This window comes from Benincasa hispida, chromosome 8 (genome assembly GCF_027475165.1).
Source record: "Benincasa hispida cultivar pf3 chromosome 8, pf3_genome.v1.1, whole genome shotgun sequence".
NCBI lineage: Eukaryota > Viridiplantae > Streptophyta > Magnoliopsida > Cucurbitales > Cucurbitaceae > Benincasa > Benincasa hispida.
In genome coordinates this window covers 48601808-48618323 of record NC_143485.1, presented here as the reverse complement: position 1 = coordinate 48618323, position 16516 = coordinate 48601808, and the positions used below count along the sequence as shown (strand labels likewise).

Genomic DNA, 16516 nt, shown 5'->3' with positions numbered 1-16516 from the left:
CTCACCATTTGTAGATCAAAGGATAATCCCAAACAAACAAGAGTTCATAGCTAGCTCAGGATTAAGATCGAGTTAACCTAGGTTATATAATAAGAAATAGTCAGTTTTAATATAAACGGTCGTTATAAAGAAAATTGACTATTTTCGTGGTCCAGTCTATATGCAAACTCATTGCATAGGATGCTCCCACTCTCATGTCTCAACATGAACGATTTGTGGATCACATCGTTTATAGCACGTTACAACCTCTTATTACAACTACAAAGTGGGTCGCATTTAATAGTGTTACCAGAATGAGATACCCAATTTCATCCATATATTTATAAGACCATTTAGGCTACATACTGTCAACTTGATCCTGTTTATTGCACTACATAAAGTTACAACATTCAGACTATAGCCAAGGATGCGTTTATTGGATTTTCATAATAAGATGCAAAATCAACAAGTCATTGTTATTGATTAAATAGAATGTTTAACACGAACTGCAAGTTCTAGGACATTCCCAACAATCTCCCCCTTCTACTAAAACTCCAGTGAGAACAAATATATACAATATAATGTTGAGATACATGATGGGAAAAATACAATAAACTAGGGCATCTACAATACCATGGACATTCTCCCACTTGCCCTAGGTTACACTACTCGGAGTCCTAGTTCCACTAGGTGGCCCTCAAAAATTTTAGCCGAGAGGGCCTTGGTGAATGGACTAGCAAGGTTGTCTTCAGAGGCTATCTTTTTGACAAACACATCTTCTCTGTGTAGAATCTCCCAGATGAGATGGTACTTTCGTTCAATGTGTTTTCCACGCTTGTGACTCCTGGGTTCCTTTGAGTTAGCAACAACACCACTGTTGTCACAATATAGTGTGATAGGTAGGTGCATATTTGGAACGACTTCCAAATCAGCTAAGAATTTGCGTAGCCATATTGCTTCCTTAGCAGCTTCACATGCAACCACATATTCCGCTTCCATGGTAGAGTCAGCGATACAACTTTGCTTGATGCTTCTCCAAACTATAACTCCTCCATTAAGAGTGAAAATTGATCCTGAAGTAGATTTCCTGCAATCTACATCAGTTTGAAAATCAGAATCAGTGTATCCCGTAAGGATCAAATCCTTAGGTCTATACACAAGAATATAGTCCCTCATTCTCCTAAGATACTTGAGGATATTTTTTACAGCGGTCCAATGATCGTGTCCAGGATTAGATTGGAATCTGCTGACGATTCTAACTGCAAAACATATGTTGGGACGTGTACACAACATAGTGTACATCAAACTCCCAACTGCAGAAGCATATGGAATTTTGTTCATCTCCTCGACTTCTTGAGGTGTCTTAGGACATTGTTTCTTCAACAAATGAATTCCATGCCTGAAAGGTAATAACCTTTCTTGAAATTTTGCATATTATACCTGAAACAGTGCTAATGTTCTATTTTTTCGGTCTCAAAAGATCTGTATTCCTAGAACATACTGAGCATCATCCAAATATTTCATTTAGAACTATGATGCTAACCATCTCTTTATGCCAGCAAGAAATTTTGTCTCATTCCCAATGAGCAAGATATCATCAACATACAGAACTAAGAATGCTACAGTTTTGTTGACTATCTTCTTGTATACACAAGGTTCGTCAACGTTCTGTTCAAAGCCATAAGATTTGATCGCAGTGTTAAATCTTATATTCTAGGATCTGGACGCTTTTTTCAATCCATAAATGGATCGATTAAGCTTACAAACTTTCTGTTCCTGTCCTGTTTTGACGAACCCCTCTGGTTGAGACATAAACATACTTTCATCAAGAGCTACGTGATGGTGTCGATCCAACACCAAGATCTATCATCTCAAAATTATTTTTGAGAAACCTTTTAGTGTCATGCAATAAACATACATCATTACTTGCTATGAGTATGTCAATGATATATAACACCAGAAAGATAGGTCCCAATGAACCTGTGATATACACAATCTTCCATTATATTCACCTCGAAACCAAATGAGGTAATTACTTCATAGAATTTGTGGTACCATTGACGAGAAGCTTGTTTGAGATCATAGATGGATTTCTGCAATTTGTACACTATAAATTTTGAATTACCAGACACAAAGTTTTCTGGTTGCACCATATAAATCGTCTCCTCAGTGTCCCTATTGAGAAACACAGTTTTTACATCCATCTAGTGTAGCTTTAAATCAAAGTGAGCTACCAGTGCTATGATTACCTTGAAAGAATCTTTTGATGAAACTGGAGAGAAAGTCTTTTTGTAATCATTACTTTTCTTTTGAGTAAAACCCTTTGCAACAAGACGAGTCTTATATCTTTGATATTGCTATATGAATCTCTTTTGGTTTTAAATATCAATTTACAACCTATGAATTTCACTTTTGATGACAATTCGACAAGCTTCTAAACGTCATTATTTTTCATGGATTTTATTTCCTCTTCCATAGTATTTATCTAATTTTGAAAGTTAGAACTTTGTAGAGCTTGTTGAAAGTTGATTGAATCATCTTCCATTATGCCCACATCATCTTTATGTTCTTGAAGAAATAAATATAATCATATGGAATTGCAATTCTTCTTTCTCTAGTGGATCCCTTTAGTGGCACTTCTTGAAGTCGTTGAGCTTGAACTTCAGGTTCAACAATGAGGACTTCAATGTTGTCTTGTTCTATAATTGGTTCAATGGTGAAGTTAGGAATTTGAGCCTGAACATCATTTATAACAATATTAAGAAAAGAATGTAGGATTGATATGAAAACCCTAGAGGGGTGAATAGAGTTTAATCAAACTAATTAAAACTTTTTACTAATGTGAGTCCAATTAAACAAATTAACAAATTTTTTGCTAACAAGTAATTTAAACAATAAATTTATACAAATAATTTCATTTTGAATTAAACAAGAAATTAACCATCACACTTTATAACACAATTTTTAAATCTAATAAAAGGATTGGTAAAGGATATATAAATTTAAGAACTACCAATCAAAATAAACATATATGAGCAATTAAATTTAAGGAAAAATTACAAAAAAAATTCAAACAATAAATTTTAAGAACAAATTAATTGAAAAATTAAATAGTCGAGGGATTCTCTTTGTGCATAATGTCTCATTTGGATAATGATTCCGGAGATGAAAGTAACAAAAATGAGGTAATTCAAAAATCCCCTACTTATGATGAACTATGTGATATATTTGAAACCATGTAATGTGATCTTGAAAAACTTGGATCTAAATATTTAAAATTATCCAAGAAATTTAAAGCATTATTTATAGAAAATAGATCTTTGGTAGATGAAAATGCATGCTTGAAAAATAAAGTTAATGATGTGATGTTGCATAATAAAATTGATGATTGTTGTGATGAGAAAAATGTTTTGAATGACAGAATTAGGTTGCTTGAGAATGAGAATGATGAACTCAAATCTTTATCATGTGAAATGAAAATTAAATTAATGATTTGAGAGATGAAAATGAGAAATCAAAATTTATGCATAAACATGTTCATGAAAAATCAAAATGTATGGATAATGCTAAATGTGTGCATAATCATGGTAATTCTAGAGATATGTAGGTGAAGTCAAAAAAATGTGCTTTTATGTCATTTTTGTGCAGTTAAAGGTCATATTAGACCAAATTGTTTTAATTTTAAAAAAAATGCTCCAAGAAAGAATTTCATTGAGAAAAAGATTGTGAAAAATCAATTAGTTAAAAAGAAATTCTTACCTAATGTTATTTGTTATTCATGTGGCAGAGTTGGACACAAATTTAATACTTGTTGTTTGCCAAAAATGAATACTAATAATGTTGGAACTAATTTAAAATAGATTTCAAAGTCTTTGTTAACTAACAATGAAGGACCCAAGAAATGGGTACTAAAATCTTTTGGTTGAGCTTTCTTTGTAGGTGTGGTTCAAGAAGCAAATGTTTGTTTGGACTTCAAATTGGGGAATTAATTCAAATTAGAGCAACTAAAAAGCTTGCTTGAATCCAACAAAGAAAATTACATATTTGGTAATATTTGTTTTTTTAGCTCTTGAGATAATTATGCTTTTAGTATCCTTATGGCAATTATATCTCTTGAATGGTTTTGGAAAGTTTAAATTTTCTTGAATTATCTTGTATATAGAATTCGATGCCCATGAGAAACAATTGAGTATTTATCTATTTGACATTTATCTATATTATTATTTAACATTTTACTCAATTAGATGTTTGTTTGAGTTTTGCAAAAAAATTATCTTTGTCTTGATGATTAATATATGTTTGATTATCCTTTGGATGAAATTGATTAGAGTTTTTATTAAATGCCTTTTGAGCAAGAAGTTATACATATCCTATGATTTACATCTTTGTATAAAAATCATTTTGAGTTGATGTGTACCTCTCTTATGCATATTATTGTTTATCTTTTTAGGGGAAGTTATTGTATTTCAAGTAAAATTATGTTTTGAAAATTTATTTAGTATTTCTATTCTCAAGTTGAATTATGTGTTAAATGTCTTTTTATCCCTTATTAATGGGGCTTGTTCAATTGATTTCAAAAGGAGGAGAAATTTGTGAAATTGGATTTAAATAGAATTAGCTTGAGCTTGGTTAATTCCTTTTTAAGCCTCTTGAATTTAAAATGTTGTTTGTTATATTTTTTTCCAAAAGACTTGTCGATATGAGAAGAAATACAAAGTATGTGCTTTTAGAGGAAGCTTTCATGTCTTCCTTAATTTCCTCAATTGTTCTTTTTTGATTGATTCCAAAAGGAGGAGAGGTAATAAGAAAAATGAAAGCATGTTGATATTGAATATATTCCTTGGTTCAAGTGATTGAAATTATATGTGTGAAAATTATGCATCAAGAACATATTTCATATCACACTTTACTTTGGATTTCATTTTTCTTAAGTTATTTGTCATCATAAAAAAGGGGGAGATTGTTGATTTTTTAATTCAAGTGATTAAAATAATGTGTGTAAATTATGCAACAAGAACATATTTCATATCACACTTTACTTTGGACTTCATTTTTTTAAGTTGATTGTCATCATAAAAAAATGGGAGATTGTTGGCTTTTGGCCTTTAATACCAAATAAATTAATTTTAATTAATTAATTAATTAATATTTTGATGATAATAAACATCCTTTCATTTATTAATAATTTTAGTATTTTGAACTATCCGTTGGGTAGAGCTCGAAACAACGGTTCCAACGCAATTTGAATCACCTAAATCGGACCTCAAACAAATAAGATATGACGAAACAAGCTTATTGAGAAAATCTCGAGCGGATGACGTGACATAATTTTTCTCATCAAAGTGAACCAATTGGAACGTACCACTTGGAGCAATAAGGAAGCCCTTGAACGTCAAATCTACAAACCATGTTGAAAAACAAGACCCAAAGAACTCAACCCCAATAGACCCTATAACCAATTTGATCTCAATCTCTAAGATAGGTTAGATGATAGATACCTTAGATGATTTAAATAACCAAGGATTGGACAAAGTTTGACACTCCCATCAACCCTTTATCTTCAAAGTACTCCACAAGTAAGACAGATCAATCCTTACTTGAATGCTCTATCCATCTCAAGAACACACAAGAAACAAAGCTTGAAAAAGCTTTTTAGCTTTAAAACCCAAGATTACATTTCTCAAATCTTTTCTATCTCTTGATTATTAAAAATACAACATTATTTATAATGAATGAAAAGATACTATGAAAGGATTCAACCTTTCATCTATCAAGTAAATACATAAATTAAAGAGATACATAAAATATTAATAATGTAAATGAATATGAATTGTCAGATTCATTATTACTCTTGGATGCAAAGATGTCTTTAGATGCATGAAAAGTTGTAATTGCTCACCATGGATAGGAACCTTAGTTTGGAAGTAAACATTAAATGGTCCAACTCCTATCATTGCCAATTATTTGCTTATCAAGAAGTGACACATGGTGGGCTTTTGATCTTTGGATTAATTTTTAAATGAAAATGAATTTAAGAAGAAAATGAATTTAATATTATTTTATGTTTGTGTCTAATGGCTAGTTGAAGACATGACGAACTTTTACTTTTTGTTGGTTTTTAAAAGAAAATTATTTAAATATATATACATATATATTATTATATTATTATATTATATTATGTTTGTGTCTAACGACTAGTTGGATTTAAATCTCCACCATTTAATTTTCTTTTCCAATATACAATGGTCTAAATTAAATGTGGTTTTGAACCATTTTTCCTCTTTATTTAAACTCATATTCTTCTCCAAATGTTCATAACAAATTTCATAATTTTCAATCATCACAAAAAATGCAAAGCTTCCATTGTTGCTCTCTCCACGTTTCAATTTTCTTCTTTTAATCTTCTTCTTGAGAGAGATATTTTAAGTTGTGAGGATTGATTCATTGAGAGCTTTAATTTGTAGATCTACCCTTTGAGAGAGTTTTCCTCATATTGTGCTTCATTTCAAATCCATTGTAAGGATTATTCTTGATCCCAGAAAAGGAATTGTAATGATTTGATCTTCAATCGTGGAAATGATCGGATTTTTTTTTGCGCAAAAAAAAAACGTTCTAACGGTTTGACTCTACATCACATTTTTATTTTTCCATTTCATAGATTTTCCTTCATTTTGAGAATTGTAATTCTCCTTCACATCAAATAAATCATTAATACTACAAGGAGAATTTTCTATGCTATACATATTGTCAAGAAAATTCCACATATCATATGCATAATCAAATTGTAAAACTTTATCACATATTTTATTATCCAAAGCACTATATATAATATTTATGGCTTGGGCATTAAAAGAGAGCAAGTTATCATTTAAATTTAATTTAGACAAATTATGTTCACAAACGTACAATATATTAAAATCAATAGCAAGCAGAAGTATTTTCATTCTCTTTTTTCAAATATCAAAATTTTTACCATTAAAGAAATGAAGTGTATCAATACATTGACCTTCTAAAGTCGTCATAAAGTTCTAGCAATTAAGCTTCAAATAAAATTTCCAAAATGTTAATAAGATACTTTTAGTACCAAAATAATATTTGAAAATTAATTTTACGTAGAAGAGCTCTAATACCAATTGTAGGAGTGAGAAACTCAAACAATGGGTATCAATCTAAAATGATTTATGAAATTTTTTTATTACAAACAAGAGCAACTAACTCTAATACCAATTGTAGAATCGGTATGACAACCCTAGAACGGGTGAAATAGAGTTTAATCAAACTAATTAAAACATTTTACTAATGTGAGCCCAATTAAACAAATTAATAAACTTTTTTCTAACAAATAATTTAAACAATAAATTTATACAAATAATTTCATTTTGAATTAAACAAGAAATTAACCATCACATTTTAAACCACAATTTTTAAATCTAATCAAATGATTGGTAAAGGATATATAAATTTAAGAACTATCAATCAAAATAAACATATATGAGCAATTAAATTTACAAAAAAAAAAATTACAAATAATTTCAAGCAATAAAATTTAAGAACAAATTAATTGCAAAATTAAATAGTTGGGAGATAAAGAAATTGACACTGAGAATTTTATAATGGTTTGTATAACCGGCCTACATCCACTTCCCGAGTCGAATATTACAACGTTTTTTTTTCGGACACAAGAACAAACCTGATCCTTTCCATGGTTGAGAATCAAATCGTTTAAGCTCTTTTTCCAGGATCAATAGTAACCCTTACAATGGATTTGAAATGAAGCACAATATAAAGAAAACTCTCTCAAAAAGTAGATTTACAAATTAAAGCTCTCTCAAAAAGTAGATTTACAAATTAAAGCTCTCAATGAATGAATCCTCACAACTTAAAATATCTTTCTCAAGAAGAAGATGAAAAGAAGAAAATTGAAGCTTGGAGAGAGCAACAATGGAAGCTTGGCATTTTCTGAGAGGATTGTAAGTTATGAAAATTGTTCTTTGGAGAAGAATATGAGTTTAAATAAAGAGGAAAAATTGTTGGAAACCACATTTAATTTGGACTATTGGATCTTGGAAAAAAAATTGAATAGTGGAGATTTAAACCCAACTAGCCTTTAAACACAAACATAATATAATATAATATAATATAATATAATATAATATATTAAATTATTTTCTTTTAAAATACAACAAATAGTAAAAGTTCATCATGTGTCCATCTAGCCGTTAGGCATAAACATAAAATAATATTAAACTCATTTTTTTTAAAATTTATTTTCATTTTAAAATAAATCCAAAAATCAAAAGTTCACCATGTGTCATTTCTCCATTGCTTCAAATGATACATTTCAATTGATCCACTTTGATGAGAAAAATTTGGCCACGTCATTAGCTTGGGATTTTTTCATTAAGTTGTTTCAGTCATATCTACTTTGTTTGAGGTCCGATTTAGGTGATTCATATTGCATTAGAACCATTGTTCCGAGCTCTACGCAATAGACACTCCAGAATACTCAAATTATTAATAAATAAAAGCAGGTTTGTTATATCAAAATATTAATTAATTAATTAACTAATTGACCAAAATTAATAATTTAGTATTAAGGGCCAAAAAACCAACAAAATAAACTAATTCCTCCTCAACGACAACTTTCCTTATATTATCTTCCCCCAAACTCAACATCCTCAAGGAAACAATGATCTAGAAGTGAGATCATAAAACTTAAAACCCATGAGTGTTCGTAATACCTAATAAAATAGCAGTTAATAGTTTTTTAGTCAAATTTTCTTTCGTTAGGCCTGTAGTCTCAATTGGACAACCCCATATGTGAAGATGCCTAATATTAGTTTTCTTTCATTAAGGATATATGTTGTAGTTTTTAGTGTCTCACCTCAAAGGAATTCTGGTAAAGAAGAATAACTAATCATATTTCTTACCATATCCTTAAGTGTTCTATTTCGCATTTTTGCCACACCATTCATGATTGTTTTGTCCGACATAGTGTATTGTGGGACGATTCAACATTTCTATAGGTATTTGGCAAAGGGCCTTGGACGTTGTTCACCTGATCCTTCATATCTACTATAGTATTCACCACCACGATCAGATCTGATAACCTTAATTTTCTTTCTAAGTTGAACTTCAGCTTCAACTTTGAAAGACTTGAAAATGTCTAAAGATTGAGACTTCTAATGAATTAAATATAGGTATCCATATCTTGAATATTCGTCTATGAACGTAATAAAATATTGTTGTGAATTCCAAGAAGTCATAGGAAATGGACCACAAATGTCTGTATTTATTAGTTTTAAGACGTCTAAGTATCTTTTAGCACCTAATTTTCTTATGTTTGTCTGTTTTCCTTAATACATTCCACACAAACGTCAAAGTTACTTAAATCAAGGGAATCAAGAATTCCATCTTACACAAGTCTTTGAATTCTTTGTTTAGAGATATGACCTAACGTTTGTGTCATAACATAGCGAAATTCTCATTTAATTTATGCTTTATACCCCATGAATTAGATAATAGGATTTTGTCAAATGAAGCAAAAAAATTAAGCATATATAGAGTATTAATTAAAGAGTTGATACTAATAAGCTTGGAATCTTGAAAAAGATTAACTTTATTATTTCCAGAAAAATCAAATGTGTCCAAACTGGAAATATAAACTAAATTTCATCTAAATGACGGTACAACAAAAGTCCTATTCAAATCCAAATAACAACCAATTTTTAAATGTAATCTAAAATTCCCAATAGCTTCAACTAGAACTGCTTTGTCATCGCGCACATAGATGAATCTTTCAGCATCACTTGGTGGTTGGCTCCACAAGAAACTCTACAGTGATATACTTATGTAAGTAGTAGCACCAGAATCTACCCACCAAGTATCTGTAGGTACAGAAGCTAAATTAACTTCAGAACAAACCAAAGTAAAAAGTTTACCCTTCTTTACACGCCATTTGGTGTATAGAAAAAACACCCGTAGATTTCCTTTTCTTCTTATTATGAGAGTCAGTTGCCAACTGAGCACTTTCTGCCCTTTCTCTCTTATCCTATCTTCTTCTTGCACACATTGTGAAATAAACTCATTTATACTCCATTTATCTTTCTGAATATTATAGCTTATCTTAAACTGAGTGAATATTGTGCAAGAAGAGAGATAAGTACCAATTGTACAAGTAAATTTTAATTTATCTCGATATCAAGTGCCTTTAATTTACCTGCAAGATTAGACATTTCCATAATGTATTCTCTTATGTTTCCATTGCCCTTATACCTCGTAAAAGTTAAAGAAGTTAAAAGATTACTTGCTTTCTTGTTTTCATTTTTAGCAAAGTATTTCTCAATTTGAGCAAAAAACTTATTGGCATTTTCACTTTTCGTGATAAAGCCCAAAAAAAAAAAAAAAAAACTCCAAATTGAGTGCCTTAATGATCATCAAACACATGTGATTTGACCATTCCCACTTCTCTATATTAGTCATATTCGGTTGTTCCTTAGTAGACGTAGGTTTATCAATCCTTGGTCTAAATCCATACACCCGAGATGTATATCTAGGCTTTCCTTCCAAATTTTGAAGTTCGATCCATTCAACTTAGAGATTAAACTCAGATTTCCAGATATTTGAGTAAGACCAACTGAAACAATAAACAACAAAATATATACTCATAATTAAAATATAACAAAATAATTTCACATATGTAGTGGGCCCCTTTTATAAGATACCTAGCATAACATAGATGTCCAACCTTTAGTCAAAAACACTAAGCATAAATGGTACTTTTGATGTAGTAATCAAAGTACTAACAATAGACTATGTAAAAAATTAGCCTTGCTTTGGACCGAATATTTTTACATGAGCAATCCTTATAATTTTCACATACCCAGTACCACATGCATACCCACAATTTCGCCAAATAATTATCTTCCTTTGGGTCGATAATTATTTGCATAAATCCATGAATATGTATGTTACGAAATCGAAAATTAAAGAACACAAAAAGGAATGTAGAGATAGAGAAGATCGACATACAGATATACGTGGTTCACTGACAGTGTGTTAGCTACGTCCACGGGCAGAGGGAGAATAGTATTATTAGAGAGAATGTTTTCAAAAAATTACATCAAACAGCGAGACCCTCGTATTTGGTTGTTCGAAGCGCCAACAAACAAATTCAAGGCATTCCAACAAATCTCCACCTTGATTTGAATTCTCTCCCAGATAACAGATGTACCAAATGCAACATTAATCAATATTATCAGACATACCCAGACTTCTCCCTCATGCCTCAAAGTATCCCACAAAGGGGGCCACTAACAATTCAAAACATTCAGCAAGTCCAAACAATATTGGAACTTGCCTTGTAGAACCGGTTTGGTGAACATATCAGCAGGGTTATCAACAGTACCAATTTTCATTACTTTAACTCTCTACTCACCTCTTAAGAAGTGATATCTTGCATCTATGTGCTTAATTCTCTCATGATGAACTTGATCCTTGGCTAGGCATATTGCACTTAAACTATCACAATATACAATAGCTTGGTCATGATGCAAACCAAGATCACCAACTAACCCCCTCAGCTATATTCCCTCTTTAGTAGCTTCTGTTAAGGCCATGTACTCTGCTGCAGTAGTAGACAAGTAACTGTAGGCTGTAAGGTTGCCTTCCAACTAACAACAGAATCACCCAGAGTGAACACATAGCCAGTCATAGACCTTCTACTGTCAACATCTTCAGCATAGTCAGAATCAGAATAATCGGTCACCAAACACTCTGTGCAATTCCTATAAACGAGACCAACATCAGACGTACCTCTAAGGTAGCGAAAAATCCTTTTAAAAGCTTGCCAATGCTCCTTCCCAGGTTGACCCATGAACCTGCTGGCAACACTAACAACATGGGCAAGATCAGGCCTAGTATAGACCATAGCATATATCAAACTACCCACTACACTAGCATAAGGAACTTGAGACATGTACTCCTTCTCAGCTTCAGACTGTGGTGAAAGCACAGATGAAAAACAAGCATTTATAGCACCAGGAGTATCTATAGGCTTAGCTGATGACATACCAAACCTGGACAATATTTTCTGATATATCCTTTTTGCGACAAGAAAAGCTTATTATTATCTCTGTCCCTGTAAATTTTCATACCCAGAATTTTCTGAGCAGCACCCAAATCCTTCATATCAAACTCAGATCTGAGAAAATTCTTCAATTTCAGAATGTCAGACTTAGACTTTTTAGCTATGAGCATATCATCTACATATAAAAGTAGATAAATCATCAAACCATCATCAGCTTTGTTGTGATATACACAACAATCATACGGACTTCTATTATAGCCAAGTCCAATCATATAGCGGTCAAATCATTTGTACCATGCCTTGGAGACTGCTTTAACCCATACAAAGATTTCTTCAACTTGCAAACATAATCTTCTTTACCTGGACACTGGAACCCATCTGGTTAGGTCATATAAATCTTTTCCTCTTACTTTCCATGTAAGAAAACTGTCTTCACATCTAGTTGTTTAAGTTCCAAATTCTGATGTGCTACTATAGCTAGTAACACCCTGATAGAAGTATATCTGACTACTGATGAGAAGATCTCATTATAATTAACTCCTTCCCTTTGTGTGAACCCTCTAGCAACAACTCGAGCTTTATATTTAATGCCCTCTGAAGGTGATATTCCCTTCTTTTTCTTGAAGACCTATTTACAAGTGACAATTTTTCTCTCCTTAAGTCGTTTAACTAATTCCTAAATCTGATTTTTGTCAAGAGATTTCATCTCATTCTCCATAGCAGCAAGTCATTGAGCAGACTCACCACATGACATAACTTCTCTATAGATGGATGGCTCATGAGGATCCACCTCTTCAGCAACCTGCAACGCAAAAGTAACCATATCTTCAAAACCATACCTCACAGAAGGTCCAACACCAATTCTTCTAGCTCTATCACGAGCTATACTTGGTTGATCTACTTGTGATCTGGAATTCTTAGGCAAAGAAACTTCTGACGTTTTAGGCACATTAATTTCTGGTTGCACATCAATTTTTGTAGTAACGTGTTGATCTTCTCCACCTTGATGTTGTAATTCATTCACAGCTAAAGTGAATTGCATCTCCACATGTTTATCAACACTACTACTTTCTCCCACATCAGTAAACGTCATAAAAGACTTTACAGTTGAGTTAAGCATGGAATTTTCATCAAATATCACAGTCCTACTAAGTATGACTCTATTCTCAGAAGGTGATCAGACCCTATATCCCTTAATTCCATCCCCAAAACCCACAAATATACCCTTTTTAGCCCTCGGTTCTAATTTACCCTCATTAACTTTATAGTAGATAGTACAACCAAAAACTTTTAATAAAGAATAAACTGCAGACTTACCAGACCACACCTCATAAGGTGTTTTACAATCAATAGCTATGTGAGGTCCACGATTGATCAGATAACATGATGTATTTACTGCTTCTGCCTAAAACCTTTTAGTCAACCCTACATTAGAGAACATGCATCTTGCTCTCTCCAACAACGTCTAATTCATACGTTCTACAACTCCATTTTGCTATAGAGTATCTCTAACAATGTGATGGGAAACAATCCCCTCAGTTTTACAGAACTCACTAAATTCAGATCTACAGAATTCCAGACCATTATCGATTCGCAACCTTTTGATCTTCTTTCTAGTTTGATTTTCAATCAATATCTTCCATTGCTTGAAATTCTTGAAGGCTTCACTTTTATGTTTCATCATAAAAACCCAAATCATTCTTGAGTAATCATCAATTATAGACAAAAAAAAATACCTACTACCTCTAATAGATTCAACTTTGGAAGGTCCCCAATAGTCTAAATGAATATAATCAAGTGTCCCTTTTGTACGATGAACACCTCTTGGAAACTTGCTGCAATGAAGCTTCCCAAATACACAATGTTCACAGAATTCAAAATCATGCACCTTATGCCCACAAAGAAGATCCCTTTTTGATAGAATTTGCATCTTTTTTTCACTCATATGACCAAGTCTTATATGCCATAACTTAGTCATATCATCCTTGTGAACGACCGACGATGCAACAACAGCATAACCTGTTATCATGGAACCTAACAGAAAATACAGTGTTCCAAACTTTATGCCTTTCAGAACTACCTCAGAACCTTTATAGATATACATTGCTCCACCTTTACCTTTAAAACTGTAACCCTTGCTATCGAGTACACTAAAGGATATCAAACTCTTCTTCATTAATGGAACATGCCTAACCTCTTTTAAAGTGTAGAAGGCACCATTATGTGTTCGTATCTTGACTGAGTCGATTCCAACTATCTTGCACATAACACAATTAGACATGTTAACATTCCCTCCATCTATTTGCTGATAGGTCGAGAACCACTCTCTATTTGGGCACATATGATAAGATGCCCTAGAATCAAGAATCCACACATCATCAGAATGTGAATGTTCATTCACAACTAAAGCTAGATCTCTTTCAGAATCGATCTCGACTTCTTCAGGATCAATCTCAACTTGTGCAACAAAGGCGGATGCTTCCCTTTTGTCACTCTTTTCCTGATTCTTTTTTATCTTAGAACATTCAATTTTCCAATGCCTCTTTTCTTTACAGTAGTGACATATCATCTGACCTAGAACCCTTTGACTTCGAAGACTTTTTATTCTGGTTCGACTTCTGCTTACGAGAATTCCTATGTCCCTTGCTCCCTGTAGCAGCTAACCCAGATACCTGACTTTCTGTAACTGAACTTCCTGCATTCAGACAGTCCTCTCTTATAAGCAACGTGGACTTTGTATCTTCTAAGGTCAGAGTTTCTTTCCCTCCAATATATGAGTCAACAAAAGTCTCATACGACGGGGGCAAAGATGTCAACAAATTAGGGCAGCATGCTCAAAATCAACCTTAACCGATCTAATAAAATTTTATTTAATTGATCAAGATGGTCTCGTAGAGACGTACCTTCCTACATACGTAGATGATACAAACGTTTCTTCAAAAACAACTTCTTGGTTAAAGATTTCATCATATAAAGATTTTCCAACTTCAACCAAAGACCAGCGGCAGTTTCTTCATCTGCGACCTCGATGATGACGTCATCAGCCAAACATAGCATGATCGTCGAATGAGCCTTCTCCTCAAGAGTCTGCCACTCTTCATCATCCACGTCAGCCTTCTTTGACTTACCGCCTATCCCATTTGTTACAAAATCCATATAGCTCTGATACCAGTTTGTTACGAAATTGATAATTAAATCCATATACATGGTTCACTAACAATATGTTAGCTACGTCCACGGGCAGAGAGAGAACAGTATTATTAGAGAGAATGTTTTCAAAAAATTACATCAAACGGCGCCTCTAGGGTTAGAGAGTCTATATAGCGCACTACTCTAAACCCTAGGGTCATAATCGTAAATAACTACAAATAAATAAATGAACTAAATACGAATTCTGAATAACTGGTCAGCGAGACCCCCATACTTGGTTGTTTGAAGCGCCAACAAACAAATTCAAGGCATTCCAACAATGCACATCTTATATTTTAGATGTAAACTAATCTAGATAACAGGGCTACTTTAGTAACATATTATTTTGATTAATCCAATCTAAAACATAAGACACAATAATATAACAATATTATTGTACAAAAATAATGGGAAAAGAACACCAAATAGTCTTTATCAAAATTCACCCAATAATTGCATCCACAATAATACAATTAAAGCATCATAAACATGTGAATATCACCAAATATGATTAATCAAATTTAAATTTAAATCCACAACATGATTAATCAAATTTAAACTAATTTAAACTTGAATTATCAGTAAAACTTTAGATTCAAATTCACAAAATTTATTAATTTCAAAGCTAAATTTAAATTTATGGAATTATCAATAATCAAGATCAAGAACCATAGACCAGAAAAAAAATTGCTGGCGAAACCAAATTGATTGATTAATAAACTAAGAACATTGATGAAAATCCAACAAAAAAAAATTGAAATCAATGAAAATTTCTCCAAGAATAGCTTTTCCTATTATAAACATTATTTTTCCCATGTCCACAACTTCATCCAAATTTATTAAATTAATATTGTTATTCCCTTATAAACAAAAACATTTAAATCCAACAAATTTATCAAATTGAAACCCACCACATTCACCAAATTCCTCAAATTAAAAGCATAAACATGAAGTTGCAGATCCAATTTATAAAACAATTCTAAAATCCACCGAATTCAACATTAAAAAAAAAACAAGAAAAAAAAAATTAATCTGAATTAACTCCGAAGTCTACATAGAGACGAATATTTATTGTTTTGGTATATTGAAGACCATAGTGATAAGGTTTTTTATATACTAGTTCAATTAAGTTTATATTAAACCCTAATTAACTAGAAACGGGATTCTACCCCATACTCGAATCTTAGGGCCTAATTAATTAATTAGATGGTCAATCTAATAAAATAACCCAATTTGATAAATTATTAATCCATTCATACT

General features: G+C 32.0%; 1 pseudogene; it reads right to left on the bottom strand.

The window, feature by feature from the left end:
* Positions 1-639: 639 nt before the first annotated feature.
* Positions 640-1320, bottom strand: LOC150034642 (secreted RxLR effector protein 161 pseudogene; annotated as a pseudogene).
* Positions 1321-16516: the final 15196 nt, after the last annotated feature.